This window comes from Callorhinus ursinus, unplaced genomic scaffold (genome assembly GCF_003265705.2).
Source record: "Callorhinus ursinus isolate GAN/ISIS: 27379988/994484 unplaced genomic scaffold, GSC_fseal_2.0 scaffold20, whole genome shotgun sequence".
Taxonomy (NCBI): Eukaryota; Metazoa; Chordata; class Mammalia; order Carnivora; family Otariidae; genus Callorhinus; species Callorhinus ursinus.
Genome location: NW_027397082.1, coordinates 28,606,119 through 28,618,169, shown reverse-complemented (window position 1 = coordinate 28,618,169; position 12,051 = coordinate 28,606,119). Strand labels below are relative to the sequence as shown.

The 12,051-nt window shown below is 45.4% G+C and overlaps 1 protein-coding gene across 13 annotated transcripts in view; it reads right to left on the bottom strand.

Annotated features, from left to right (window-relative positions):
• The window catches only part of SLC16A12 (solute carrier family 16 member 12), a 75,577-nt gene that overhangs the window by 55,250 nt on the left and 8,276 nt on the right, over positions 1 to 12,051 (bottom strand). The window contains exon 1 of one of the 13 annotated variants that reach the window (XM_073904465.1): positions 10,788 to 11,101. The exons of 11 other annotated variants lie outside the window; for them this stretch is intronic. The gene's annotated coding sequence lies outside the window, so the exon portion shown is untranslated. Of the gene's footprint in view, positions 1 to 10,189; positions 10,605 to 10,787; positions 11,102 to 12,051 lie in introns of those variants that run through there. One more of the 13 variants, XM_073904466.1, reaches the window with a different exon arrangement.

The following is a 12,051-nucleotide window of genomic DNA, read 5'->3' as shown; positions in this document are numbered from 1 at the left end:
GGAACACAAGCAGGGGGAGTGGGAGAGGGAGAAGCAGGCTTCCCACTGAGCAGGGAGCCCGATGCGGGGCTCGATCCCAGGACCCTGGGATCCTGACCTGAGCTGAAGGCAGATGCTTAACGACTGAGCCACCCAGGTACCGCTGTAAATACATCTTTTTATTAAAAACAAAACTGAGACTTCACATCCATCACAATGATTATCATAAACAAAAAAACAAAACCAGAGAATAACAAGTGTCAGCCAGGATGCAGAGAAACTGGAACGCTTGTGCGTTGCTGGTGGGGATGTAAAAGGGTGCAGCCTCCACAGGAAAATGATACAGTGGTTCTACAAAAAATTTAAAATAGAATTATCATGTGATCAACCAATTTCACTGCTGGGTGTATACCAAAAGAAGTGAAAGCAGGGATTCAAACAGATATGTATACATCCATATTCATAGCAGCATTATTCACAGTAACCAGAAGGTAGAAGCAACTCAAGTGTCCAGATGAATGAAGACATAAGATGTGGTATATATACACAATGGAATATTATTCAGCCTTAAAAAGGAAGGCAGTTCTGACACATTTCAGCATGGATGAACCTTGCAAACATTATGCTAAGTGAAATAAGCCAGTCACAAAGGGACAAATCTTATATGCATCCATTTATGTGAGGTATTTAGAATAGTCAAATTCATAGAAACAGAAAGAATGGTGGTTGCCAGGGGCTGGATGGACAAAGAATGGGGAATTATTGTTCAATGGGTATGGAGTTTCAGTTTGAAATGATAAAAAAAAAGTGCTAGAGATGGATGGTGGGGGTAGTTGCACAACAATACGAATGTACTTAATGTCCCAGAACTGTACTCTTAAAATGGTTAAAATGGTAAATTGCACCTTATATATATTTCACCACACTTCAAAAAAATCCCAAACTATAATCATTTTTTTCTGTAATTTGTTCTTTTCATTTAGTTTGATACCATGAATGTTAGTAAATGTGCTCTGATCATTCTAATAGCTGCAAAGCATTTATATGAGTGCGCTATAATTGATGTCACCAATCCTCTGTTGTTGCACAGATGTTGTAGGATTCAATCATGTGACACATCAGGTCACACTACATTCCCAATGAAACTTCCTTTGGGACAGCAATGGTCATTCACAAATATGCTGAAAATCTTGCACTTCAGGCAAAGAACTTCTTACTTGCTCACCATCAAAAATATTTATTAAGTGCTAGTACCTTTAATATATTATAGGTAATAACAAATATAATAAATGATACTAATTTAAAATATTTATTTAGTACCTGTGTACTTTCAAACTTACTACAGAGGAAAAAAGTTCGACAAGTTACTAATTGAACATGACACCATGAACAATATTCAGAATATTTAACAAAAGGCAATTAGCGGCACTGATCAGTCAGGAGAGGCGAGCTGAACAATGGGTCAGCCAGACTGGAGCATATTGCCTGGCTGTTAGCTCTCCTAACCCCAAAGAAACCATTTAACCAGGAGTACAAGGTTAAATGGGAGTTCTAAAGTAGAAGTTTCTGGAGAACCCCTATCTTCTATTGGTTGCCCAAAGGAAGAGGAGCATATTTGAAAAAAAGGAATAAAACTCTAGACCCGGCAAAGTTCGATATCCCTGTGGGACCCTGAAGTGGCCAGACCAAGGGCTCTGTTGGATAAACTGGTCTAGAGCCCAGGAGAGAGATCTGGTGTTGGGACCTACACTTGGTGTCAGGGCATACCACTGGCCACTGAGATGTTGAAGAATAGGCCTTTCGGCCTTCTGTGGGTGACCCCTGTTAATGGCAGATTCAGATTCAGCAGGTCTGGCATAGGGCCTGAGAGGTAAATTTCTGATAAACTCGCAAGGGAGGCCTCTGTTGGTCCGCAGACCCCAATGAGAGGAGCCAGGTGTCCTGACAGTGGGCGGAAGAGAAGAGAGAGTAGGACTTTGAGGAATCCTAACCTTTCAGGGAGGGGTAGAAGAAGCAGGGGCTGCAAGGAACTTGAGAAAGGTAAAGGTAAATCCAGGTGAGCACGGGGTCAGAGGTCAAAAAAGAAAGGAACAACATTATCAACCCCTACTGACAGATCAGGTAAGACCCCCCAAGGAGAGGCACTGAGCCTGCCCTAGTCCACTTGGGCTCTCCTAACAAAATACCACAGTCTGAGGTGGCTGAAACCACAGGCAGTTTTTTTACTGCAATTCTGGAAGTTGGAAGGGGGGGATCAGAGTGCCAGCCCATGGGGTGCTGGTGAGGGCTCGCTCCACGGCTTGCAGAGGACCACCTTCTGGCTGTGTGCTCACAAGGCCTCTCCTCAGCTCTTCTCTCTCTTCCACTTCCTCTAAGGACACTAATCCCATCATGGGGCTCCACCCTCATAGCCTCATCTAAACTTGAACCTCAAAGGCCCAACCTTCTAATAACGCCCCACTGTGGGTTGGAGCTTCAGCATATGAAGGGGAGACACAAACACTGGGCTCCTAGAGTGCCCACTGGACTTTGTGTAGATGTAGAGGTGCCCATGAGATGTTTGGCCACAACTTCAGTGGGTGATGTGTGCCCCTGAAGCGCACAGATTCACTTAGGACCACCTAAGACACTTCTGTAAGACGTGTGGCCATCAGGACTCACAGGTCCCTCCAGGAGAAAATGCCCCAGGTCGGGAATGCTGAGACCCTGGCTGGGCAGATCTCTGCTTCCCGGCTCAGCGCAGCGCCCCTGACGTGCAAGAGAAGCAGGAGCTCCGGGCATACACACACGCCAAGCAGCTCCTGAGACAGGAATCCGGGCCACCAGCATTCACATCCGCAATACCCGTTCAGTTGCTAAAGACAGTCTCCCAGGCGCTGAAGGCTGAACAGAAGAGTTTAATCCCTGCCAGTGGCCAGCACTTTCTCTCTTCAAAACTATCAATTTGGCCTCACTTTGCAGGCCCAGCAGAAATCCTGTTTGCGAAAATGAGATAAGTGCAGTCACAGGTGCTTCCGATCCCCATTTTCCCACAAGAAGCTCAAAGAAAAGGCACATGGCTTCCTAGGTCCAAGCTCCCAGGCTTGTTATTCTAGTGACCTCATCAGAGTCCCACTGCTGGGCAGAAAAGCAGGCCCACAAGAGCACTGCTCCGTGGGGGCGGGGGCTCAGGGGTGGGGGGAGCTCCCAGCCCACGGAGCCCCGGAGCCAGGGAACCCGCCCGCTGGGGTGCTCAGAATCTGCGCCAAGTCATCATCAATTAGTCGTCACAGTCAGCACAAGGACAGACAGAATTGTTCGCAATGCTCTATTTTCCATTAAACAGCAAAACTAGAATGAAATAAACCAGGGGCTTTATTTACAGGGGCTGCCCTGTAGGGCCAATATTTCATAGTTAAGGTTATTTGGCAAATTAAGGCAACAAAACCAGCAGAATGCGAAAAAGAAGCCACCTCAACTTATATTGTAATTACAGTCCTCTCACTTACCCGGAAACACTGGCTATGTGAAAAAGGCCTCAAAACAAACAAAGTTGGAATCTGTGCAATTTATTACAGCAATACACCGGTGTGTCTGACTCATATGCTTTTGCTCTACAGATCATGCTAACTGGCTTGGTCATTTGTTTTCCAAGGCAGCGACAAATCAGACTGTAAACGCCAGGAGGGCAGGGATTTTTGTCGGTTTTGTCAGCTGATGCATCCCTGGCACTAAAAACAGAATGGAAGTTATCTGTCCAATGGTGACAGAATGTTCTCAATTTGGCGAGAGCCCGGTCCCTCCCTATTAGATCACAACTCGGGTACTTCACGCTTGAGCTCCCAAAGACGGGGGATTTTGCAACCCCTGGTATAAGTGCCATGACCGATCATTTACTTGTAAATGGATACTGTAAATAACTGATTAAGATTTCTTGTAGGCATATATGTATTCTCTCTGTGATCTTGTTTGCACGAGTTATTTGCCTAGCACCCTGCTTTAACCTGGCAAGGTGAATGCCTACCTTGTTTCCTACTCGATTATAAACTCTTTTAAACTTGTTATCAGGACAAATTGGTTGATTCAAGCTGGAAAGGGAAATTTTAGCTCAGTGCCTAGCCTTCACCATTGGGAGGTTCTCCAAACTGAACTCCACCCGGACAGGAAAATGGGGAGTGATTGTCTGAAGTCCCCTCATGTTGTTCAGCAACCCACAGGAACTAAGTGGCACTGTAGTTTCCCATTTGAATTGTAGCACTTCTTTTGGGTTAACATTCTGTCCAAGTTACAAGAGTTTTGTGGCCAATCTGACATTTCCAATAAGGGTCAGGAAACCTCTGAATCCATGGTAGGCAAACGGTTTTTGCCAAGGCCTAATTCAAGAAAAATTCAAATGTTTAAGAGCCATTTTTTAAAAATTCAAAACGAAAATCCTATTGGTAGGGGCGCCTGGGTGGCTCAGTCATTAAGCGTCTGCCTTCGGCTCAGGTCATGATCCCAGGGTCCTGGGATCGAGCCCCGCACCGGGCTCCCTGCTCCACGGGAAGCCTGCTTCTCCCTCTCCCACTCCCCCTGCTTGTGTTCCCTCTCTCGCTGTGTCTCTCTCTGTCAAATAAATAAATAAAATCTTAAAAAAAAAAAAAAAGAAAATCCTATTGGTAGAAAGGAGAGATGATATAAAATGTAAACCTGATTCACTCACATATAGAATTTAAGAAACAAAACAAAGGAGAAGAAGGGGAAAAAAGGGGAGAGGCAAGCTAAGAAACAGACTGTTAACTCTAGAGAACACACTGATGGTCACCAGAGGGCAGGGGGGTGGCGGGATGGGGGGCACAGGTGATGAGGCTTCAGGAGGATGAGCACCAGGTACGGAAGCGTCAAATCACCATACTGTACACCTGAAACTAATATGACACTGTATGTTAACTATACTGGAATTAAAATATTAAAAAATAATGTAAGGGCGCCTGGGTGGCTGAATTGGTTGAGCGTCTGCCTTTGACTCAGGTCATGGTCTCAGGGTCCTGGGATCGAGCCCCGCATCGGGCTCCCTGCTCGGCGGGAAGCCTGCTTCTCCCTCTCCCACACCCCCTGCTTGTGTTCCCTCTCTCGCTGTGTCTCTCTCTGTCAAATAAGCAAATAAAATCTTAAAAAAAAAAAGACTCTCTTATTAAAGAAAATAATAATGTAAACCTAAGATGTGAGAGAAAGTGGGGGAAACAGTAGGCCCTTTTGTTCCCTTCTATAAAGTCTGATTATTTTAGAGGCAATTTTGAAACATTCAAATATGGAAAAAGAAGCAAATAAAGAAGGTGCCACTCGAATGTAGAAAGACCTGGGTAGAAATACAGGCTTTCCCACTGACTTGCTATGTCACCTGGTAGGAGTGGCCTCCGGGGTCTCCAGTTTCTACCTGCTGCACGGGGTGGTACTGGGCCCTCCCCCAAACAGTTGAGCTGCTGCCACAGCACTCTCTGTGCCCCCCACCCCCAGTCCTGGTCACACTGTGTGGTCTGTTGATGGTCCCCTCCAGGGCCCCACTCTCGCTCTTTCCTGTTATCCCACTTGACACACTTGTGTCTAAAATTAGCTGAGGAAATGTACGAAGGACAAAATACAAATATAATTTGTATTGTATACACTATGGTTGTTAACTACCATTTTTAAAAAATCCACATAAGAATAGTGACAGTTCCTTCCCCTGACTTTCTATTGCTCACATAGCTTCATTCATCAATATATCTGGTGGGATTGGAAGAGTTGGGGAGAAGTATTTTTTAGGAACTGTTGAGAGAATTACGTGGGAAGTCAAGTCATATGAATGCAAGTCTTTGTACTTGACCACAACGCCAAAACAGATACTCCATATTCGTACTGCATCAGCAAAAAACCCAGCATAACCTCACTTCATTGTCCCCATCAACTTACTCGCATACTGTCTTTTTTAAGACTTTATTTATTTATTTGACAGAGAGAGAGAGAGAGAGAGAGAGAATGAGAGCACAAGCAGGGGGAGTGGCAGGCAGAGGGAGAGGGAGAAGCAGGATCCCCTGCGAGCAGGGAGCCCTATGTGGGGCTTGATCCCAGGACCTTGGGATCATGATCTGAGCTGAAGGCAGTTGCTTAACCAACCGAGCCACCCAGGGACCCCTTGCATACTGTCTAAGAGTAGAGTAGAGGTCCCAGCATGAGGGCCAGAACTATGAATAAAAAGCAGATGTGTATCAAAGATAGACCTTTGGGGAGTTTATTTGCATGCAGACCAAGAAGCCTCAAGAGCAGTAACTCACACTAAGGAAAGGATGAATCAAGATGGACAAGTTTAGTTTCTCCCCAGGACTTTATGAACTAAGGGGAAGAAATGACATAGGCTGAGCCACAGAAACACTGTTTTTATTATAATTGCAAGGGAGACCTGGGAAAATGTAAGTTAGATGGTATTAGTACAGTTCAGGTTTTCTGGAAATATTTTATGATCCCAGGCAGATAAAACACCATAGAATGAGAAAACGCCTAATCCCCAAATAACACTGCAAGTGTGTCTTTTTCACCATTCAAAAACCTTCCAGGAGCCAATCAGGCAATCCATATAAAAAGTTTCAAACACTTTGATGAAGATTCTCCTTCAGGGAAACTACCTTACAGATAGAAACCAAAATGTGGGAGAAGTTCACTTCACAAGGATGTGCAAAGCAGGGCAATTTGCAACATCAAAAAAAAAAAAAAAGACGGCCCCACCCCCTACCACCCACCTTCTTTACGTGATGGACCTCAGGACCACTAAAGCCTCAATACAGATGCAAATTCAGGCCTGCCTTCTTCAAGGGGCTCAGGTGAGACAATCTAGACAAGCATTGAAAAAACATTTGTAAATCCCTCTACTATTTCAAAAGCATAAATATGCAAAAATCTTATATTTGGGAAATAAAGGAACAGGGAAAAGAAAAGCATCAAGTATTCTAAAGGCACGGTACACGTGTGGGTTGCAAATCCCTAGTGCAGTGAGCCCTGCACTAGTTAGCGAAAGACCATCAGAGGCAGGCAACAGAGCGATTGGCAGAGGCCCCACAGCCAACTGCCTCTACCCAGTCACATGGGCCAAAACCCCTGAAACCCATAGGTGAACCTGAGCACCACCTCCTCTGTCTCTAGCCTTACTGTTCCAGATCGCAGCTTAGTAGAGATCGGAAATAAAGCATTTAGTAGAATGCCTTGAGTAATGATGGTTGCTTAATATGTGTTTAGTGAGCAATACAGAAAATGCATTAAAGCCTATAACAAGTGTCTGGAACACGTAAGTGCTCAGTAAATGGAACTGTTATCATATCATCATCATCATCACCACCATTAAATGAAAAATTAGCTCCTTAAAGTTTATATAGTGTTTTCAACTCCCATGGTGATCCTCTCAGAGAAAACCGAAGCTCACCAAAGTTGTTAATGAGTCTGAGTTCACAACTGCTAGCAAATGCAGGAGTGGGGCCTGACCGCCGCCATCTGAGGCTCCTTCCCCTTGAAAAGCCTGGAATTTTATAACAATGGCCTCGAGCCTTCTCTCTATCACGGATGTGGTTCCCAGCATCCAGTCCATCCCAAGTGGTTAATCAAGAATTACGGCAAGCCTGTTGGGCCTGCCAGTCATGGACTGATTTAAGGAAAGGGCAGTGACCCCATCTTTGCCAAGGACAAGGAAGTCTTCCAGAAGCTTCTGGGAAAGATTGGCTCACTACTGAGAAGACACAAAGACGCCACTTCTCCCCCTCCACTGGATGTTTCCTATCTCTATGGGACCCTTCGAACAACCGTAGCCATCTGGGGACCATGAGGGCAATCAGGTTGAGAATGAAAAGAACACATGGTAGGGACAGAGCCAAGAGAATCACAGAGAAGTAAAGCCAGAGCCCAGGACATTCTGCTAAATGAAGAAATCCTTCTCCTCACCAGTGAAGCCAGTCCAGGTTGGAGTTTCTGTTCCTTGCACCCCAGAACAGCCCACCTGATTCATTACCTGCATGGGCCACTTGCGTAGGCCTGGGACACACATTCTGTCCCTGGGCCCAAGCTCCGTATCTTCACATGTGCGGCTGCTAAGCTCACCTCAGATCTCATTTTGATTTCCTGAAACCCTGAATGGGCAGAAGAGAAAAGCCGACCGTGGTATGCACAGCTGTACAAAGGGAGCGTGTATTGCTGGTTCCCATCACACGGCTAACTATAGAAGCAAAGACACCACACTGAGCCCCACTCAAGTTTCTGGCCCCTCTCCCATGACCCCCACCCCCACAAATCACAACAAAGCTCAACAGCTGGAAGCCTGATGATCCTCAGTTGCTTCTCCACCCACAGAGTGCTGGACACTCCCAGAGAAGAGAAAGAGGAGGGAGGCGGAAGAGGGAAAAGGAGGTTTCATCAGAGCACAGTCCTTTCTTTCCAGGCTGACAAAGACAATTTGGCTAAAGCATCTGAAGTTGCTCGTGAAACCTGTTGTTTTGCCAACTGATCTTTGCAAGTTATTTTTTCAAAAACTACACTGCAAAATAGAAGCTATCCAAACTTTTTTTTTTTTTTGACAATGTTCTATTGAGATCAGCTAACCTTTTGTACCTTTCCCTAGACCCATGCCAGACTTGGGTTGTAGCTTTCTAAAGTCCAGAGCAGTCCTTAGGGCTACTGGGCACCATCCTGCAACAAGAGACAGGGTCTAGTCAACATGTGCCAACATCTCTGCCAATCTCAGCCTCGACCCTGACCTCATCACATCCCATAAGAATCACCTCCATTCAATTTCAGCCACATGCGCCCAAAACCATCAACCAATCATCGCCCGTGCCAATCCTCACTTCTGAAATCTAGGGTTGTTGTGAGATGTCGGTATCCCTCCCAAACCCCAACCTTCTATCCTCCACAATTCCCTAACTGCTCCTGCACCTGGTTTCCAACCTCCCTGAGCTCCCAGGTCCCTGGCCTCTCCATTTTCTCCCATTCCCTCAACCTGCCTCCTTTTTAGAGGCTACAGCTCCTTCTCCGTCATATCACTTGCTCTCTTTCGGACACCCCCACTCCTTCTAAGCCACCAATCCCCACTTTTGAATCAATCCAGACCATTCAAACATTTCCTTTCCTGTAACCGGTAAGGCAAGTTTTGCTAGAGCAAATCTCTCAACCTTGCAAATTAATGGCACAATTATGATTTCCAACACAAACTAAGTGCTTGGAGTGACTCAGCAATAATAGTTGTACTGTTCCATTTGCACATTGCTTCTTCAATATCTTAAGTCCTCTATGTACCCCGTACCAGGCTGGTGAACAGCTTTAAAGGCATCCTGGTCCTGCCCCTGAGCAGCTGTTCAACCTCAGCAAGATGCTTCGTCCGTTTGGGCCGCCGTGGCTTTGTAACATTAGGATAATAACTCCATCCTCACATGACTGTTGCTAGAACTCAGAGAGTTAACATATGAAAGTAGTTTTAATGATGCTTAGAACATAAAAAGTGCCCCCGAAATGCTAGTTCTGCTTTATAGAGAAAATGTGAGCTGTTTTTATTCCATTTTTTTCCCTTCAGTTCATTCCTCCGGTCCATTCCTATCCACATGCATCTTTCATCCCTTTTGTTCCTTTGGCAGAGAAAGATGCTTCTTTCCATATTTAATTTCTCAGGTTAGCCTCCCCTCTCCTAGATTCTATATTTTGAACCTAGACCTTTAGCCTATACATTTCCTCAAGAATCTGTCACCTTGGAAGCAGGAAGGAGGAATGTGAGAGAGGAAAGAAAGGAAGAGAACTGAAGACAAGGGACGAAGACCCCCTTCTCCCCCGCCGCCTTCCCAGCCGTCCCCCCGTGACTTCCTTCCCTTCACAAACCCAGCCTCTTAAGGACCTGTCTACACTGACTGTCTCCTCATCCCTTTTCTCATTCCCACCTCAGTGGAATGGAATTTGCCCCCTGCCTCCCCCACACGCCGCTCAAGCTATTTTAGACACCAGTGACTCCTAATTGCAGTGGTGACTCTGCCATCCCTAATTAATTGACCTCTCTGTAGCATTTGGCACTCTCTCTCATTACTGAAACTCTTTCTTCCTTGCATTTCCATGACCGGAGTCCCCCCCGGTTATCCTTTTTCCCTAGAGACCATACCTTACTTTCTTTTGCTAGATCTTTCTTTCTCTGGCCGCTCATTAGCTGTTGTGTCATTTACTCATCCATTCAGCAAACACACTGAACACTCACCATATCTCGGGTACCATGATAGCTGCTGCGGCCGGTTGAGTAGGGACAGCTGAAGCACAACTCCGAGAGGCACCATTCACAGTGAGACACAACTACTCAGACATACGAGTGGCGCTTTCTGGAATTGTGCAAGGATTTTATCTCTGACCCATGTCACATCTCTTTATAAACACTCTCCTTGGGTGATTATTTCCAAACACAGGACTTGAGCTGTGAACAATGGCAGTGACACCATAAATAAGACATAGTCCCTGCCCTCACAGTTGTTCTAGAAAAAGAACAGCATGTAACTAGAGTGGAAAAAGAAGGGTACAATGACTAAGATGTGCCCTGGATATAATATGAACACACCCTAGTTATTCTCTACAATTTTTTGACCCATTTCACACTTCATTCTTTACATGCTCCTCGGGTAATTACATCCAATTATGTCTTGTTCATCCAATCCTGTCATGTTCAACTGAGCCTATTAGCTGATAATGCCCACATTTTGGATTGCTTGCCCAGAATATCAAATTGCCTACCAGACATCTCCACCACATACGCTATAGGGCACCAAGCACCAAGACTATAAATATGAATAAAGCAGAAGTCTTACCATGAGGCATGAACCTTACTTCCCACCTGTACCATTTCAACAGACCCCTAGCTTGTCACCCTCCTGGACCTTTCTTCAAGCCTCATTCAGAGATGTAGGTTTGAAACACAAGCTAATTTTATCACCAAAGCCCCCGTCCCACCCCCACTCCTCTGTTTAAAAGCCTTCAAGGAGTACTCTTAGCAGCTAAAGCAAAACTGAAACTCCTTAGTGCAGTACACGATCTTGCTCCTGCCGGTTCTTCTGGTCCTATCTGGCATCCGGCCATATACACACCCTGCAGGTCAGCCATCCCTAACTGCCCTGGAGAACCACACAGGTCTCTCAGTCTAGTGCTGCTTCCCCACCTCAGTGACTTTGTACGTATTGTGCCTGCTGCTTAGAATTCCCTTCCTCAGCATGTTCACCTCATGAGTTTCTACACTTCCTTAATGGCTTGAGCAAAAAGGCAGCATTTAGTCCCTCTGGCTCTGAACCAAAGCAGGTGGTCACTTAAGGGACTCATCATAATGCCCTGATTACTTGTCCACACATCTGCCTCCCCTAGGAGATTGTAAGCCTTTGGGTAAGACCCTATCTATTCTCTATGGGCCTTGAGCACCTGACACAGTGTCTAGCACATGCTGGGTACTCAGCAAACATTTGCCTGATGAAGAGGTAAACTCACTGAGTTATTTTAACATTGTTTAATCACAATATGTTTTTATTAGGGGCTTTAAAAGTAATTAATTCTATTTCATCTAATTCAAAAGTCTCTTCCCACTTTAAAACTATTAAAACTTTAAAAAAAAACTGAAACTTTAACTTAATGTAGCCTGTATTTGCAGCCAAATAGGTATATGATCATGCAAGAATTTATAAAGAAAGCAGAATGTGCCAGAACGATTCTCAGATGCCAATTTGGATGCATCAGCTATTCGATGTCATTTGAAATTTCTTTTTATTTTTGAAGGTTTTACTTATTGATTTATTAAGTAGGCTCTACACTGGGCATGGAGCCCAACACAGGGTTTGAACGCACCACCCTGAGATGTGAGTGAAGATGTTTAACCGAGCCACCCAAGTACCCGCCAATGTCATTTCAAATTTTAAGTACAGGGACGCCTGGGTGGCTCAGACGGTTAAGCGTCTGCCTTCGGCTCAGGTCATGATCCCAGGGTCCTGGGATCGAGCCCCACATCGGGCTCCTGGCTCAGCGGGGAGCCTGCTTCTCCCTCCCCTCTGCTCTCCCCCTGCTCATGCTCTCTCTCTCTCTCTATCTCTG